Genomic DNA, 4162 nt, shown 5'->3' on the forward strand with positions numbered 1-4162 from the left:
ACCGCAATAGAAGCACTGGCTTCCCTCCTTCTTCAAGTACTCCTCTGAGTGGTTGATCAAAAGGTTGACTAGTGTCACTGTCGAGCCTTCATCATCATGAATAAGCTTAACTAGATCAAATCCATCATGGAGCGAGAAACATGATAATATCATGTGCAGAGTCATCATCGAACGACCTCCCTAGGACATCCATCTAATTGAATAATCCAATCAGTTCATTGACATGGGTCCTAACTGAATGACCAGGCATGAGTTTCTTAGCTATAATCTTACAATGGATATTGTAAGTCTCAAACCTTACACTGTCAGTCCAGGAGTAGTAAATCTGAGGTATCGAATTAACGACATCTCTTACATTATGTTGAAGCCTTCACTTCCTAGCCTTCCAATGCCACCTCGACAAATGGCACGAAGACATTCATGCAGAGTGGTCAACTTATAGTGCCTGAACCTTCCTTTCCAATAGGTTGGAATAGATTCTAAAATGAGATTCCTGATTTTCTCTGCATCCGAAACATCTTTCGCATGCCTTTCAGGAGTAAAACCAACAGTAAATCTGCTCTCAATGGGTATATATAAACGAGCTTCAAGCTTTTGACTTTTGAGAACATTTCTCAACTCGTTTTCCCATTCCCTGAAGTTTTTGAGATTCAGCCTTAATTTCAATTTGTTAGGCAAAATAGTGTTGGCGTAAAGGTTATTCATCTACAAAGAAAAATAAAACGAGGTAAAGTTCAATAATTATGTTTAATAAATTTAAAGTACCATAAATGATTTAAATTTGGTAACTTTAAAGCATTTATCCAATATTAAATTGATCCCTATTGAATTAAATGATTCCAAGATCCTTTATTTGCGTAATAGTTGACCGGACTGAGGCCCTACCATCAAGCATTGCATTTTCAAGGTGAGTAAACTCTTTACTGATTACAACTCTTTGTAACTCTTGGTTGAATAATTAATCATCACATGTTTAATTATTACCCTTAGCTTCAAGGTTCTAAACTCTTTAGGTAACCTTGTTGAGTATAACCAATTAAATGTGTAGAACGTGATCTACCCTACAATTACCTATGATAACAAGTGACACTCTGCTGAGGCCGACCTATCACTCATGATCTAAGGATTGTTGGGTATTCAATTGGAAAAACAACCTCTATGTTACTGGGACCTAGATTCATTTATGTTGTGATTATTTAGTGAACTTTAGCGCATCATCAATCAACATAAAATAAATCTAACATGCATAATCTACTAATGCATAAATAAAACATGACATAGTATGGCCCCTTAATCCTAAGAAAACTAATAAAGCAGAAAATGCTCCCACTTGAATCTTCATGGATCTCATCCATCTTATTCCTTTGGGCCTCCACTCCATAAGTTTCTTGGATCAACTACAACCTGTAATATTATTCTATTCTATCTACTACTTAAATAAAATAAAATAAATTACAAAAATACTTAACGGTACGCAGACCGTATTTAGATTACAAAAATACAAAACGATGCGCAGATCGTATTTAGAATCTATGGGCCATACTAGTCTATATAGCAATAAATAATATCATATATTATAAAGTGCCACATAATAAATCACTCATCATGCTTTCCTAAACTACAACATCAAATGTTCATAATTAAGGAAACATGGCTCTAAATATCTCATATTTTAATTAATTACTGCAATTAGATAATATCATATATTATTTCTAACCAACCATAAAATATCATATATTTTATTTTAGGTAAGAGATAGAATCAAATCATATTTTAATTATGGAAGATAAATCATATTTATTTTCCATGATTATCCTAACTAATTTAGGTGATTCTATACTAATTGCCTAGCCAATCACATAATTTTAAATCAATTATTATCCAAAATTAATTATGGGATAATCTCATTAAATCAATTATTATCCAAATAGAATCTTTTGCTCCATAATTATCCAAAATCAACAAAATTAACCACTTTAACTTTGATAATTATCTTTTTACAAAATCAAAACTTATCTTTTAAATTTTAATTTCGAAATCTAAATTTTATTAAAATAATATTTTTTTGAGAACCGTGCACCAGCCACCGTGGTGTGGCCAGCCAAAGCCAGCCACGGTGGCCGTACATCGTGAGGTGTACGCTGCTTGCAGCGGTGCACAGCAACAGCAGCAGCAGTGCCGCGCAACCCTTGCACGGTGCTGCTGTTGCTGCCCTTGGCTGACCCGACCTGCTGCCCCACCAGCCCTCCCTCTGGACCACCTGCAGCGGCAGCCGCCGTGGCTGCGCCACCCAGCCACGGTTGCCGCTGCTAAAAACCTTTTTTTTATTTTAATTTAAATAAAAACAAAACAATTTTGTTAAAATTAAATTAATCTTAATGTGGTCCAATTAATTTCAAAATTAAATCATATTCAATCTTGAAATTAGGGTTCTTCATGAAATTAATCCCCAATTTAATTTTAACTCTTAAATTAAATAATTTGATCATGAAAATTCATAATTTAGCATGAAATCAAATAGATTAAATTCATTAAACGCATAGCAATCGAATTAATTCAAAAACCAAAACACAAATTTCACAAATTAGGGTTTTTGGTTTCGAAATTTTCAAAAATTAGGCTTGGGTGGGTTGAAATTTTTGAGTGATTTAGGGGAAAAATTCGGATCTTTGATGGCTAATTTGGAGCAAATTAAACAACTTTTGATGATTCTATATTGTTAAATCACATTTAAAATAATAATTGACCCATAATTAAATTATTCTCTCTTAATTGAATTAAAATTGTGGACTATAAAAGAATTAATATTCAATATATGTACATGCATAGGCTAACTGATACCACTGTAGGAGTTTATAGGTACGATTGCGGAAAAACATGAATCATATTCATATAGCACCTAATCCCAAGATCATGCATAACACATAAAGAATTAGAATTAATACCTTTGTAGCGTGATTCCACGTGTGATCGAACAAGAACAAGGGAGACAAAGAACCTCAAACGTGATTCCTCTACTTGGTCCACGGGCACGGATTAAGACCTCCACTAATGCTAGTTAGTTGCAATTAAACCCTTCAATTGACCTTCTATTAAGAAGAACGAGCAACGAACCAACCACAAACCACCACAAACCACCACACGTGCCACTAGGGGTGGCCGGCCGTGAGTCCGAGGGGAGAGGAGAGAGAGAGCCGTGGGTTAGAGAGAGAGTGTGAGGGTTTTGGGATTTGGTTGCCTTGATTCACAATCAACTGTTAATTGTGTGTAAATTGTTATGTCATACAACCCTAGGCACGAATCTTATTTATAGATCTCATCTCTAAATAAGAGTCCATGACAAAGCCCAACACCTAACTCTAATCTAACTATGCTAGCCTAATCCAATTCATGATTAGTTACTTACTCATGAGGCCCATAAATGAGCCTCTAACTTGCTTAACCCAATACCCTTGTGTGTGACCTCATAGGATCCATTCTAGCGGGCTTTGGACTATTTGACTAGCCCAAAGATCATTGATCATAGTCTAGCAACAGATAATGACAACCCAAAAGAACGAACTTATTATATCCATAATAGTGATCCTTGATATATCTAGTAATTGCACTTATCGAAGACATAACTCCTTCACCAACGTGGACCACTCCTCAGCTAACACGTGTGTATATATATATATATATATATATATATATATATATATATATGTATATATGTATACACATATATATATATGTATATATATATATATATGTATATATGTATACATATATATATATATGTATATATATATATGTATACATATATACATATATATGTATATGTGTATACATATATACATATATATATATATATATACATATATATATATGTATACATATATATATATATGTATATATGTATACATATATATATATGTATACACATATACATATATATATATATATATATGTATACATATATATATATACATATATATATATATGTATATATATATACATGTATACATACATATATGTATGTATACATATATATATATACATGTATATATATGTATATATATATATATATATATATATATATATGTGTGTGTGTGTGTGTGTGTGTGTGATGAGTACCATTTATGGCACTCATTTGATGAGTATTTATGTTATTTTTACCTTC

Source organism: Chenopodium album, chromosome 12 (genome assembly GCF_948465745.1).
Source record: "Chenopodium album chromosome 12, dcCheAlbu1.1, whole genome shotgun sequence".
Lineage (NCBI taxonomy): Eukaryota > Viridiplantae > Streptophyta > Magnoliopsida > Caryophyllales > Amaranthaceae > Chenopodium > Chenopodium album.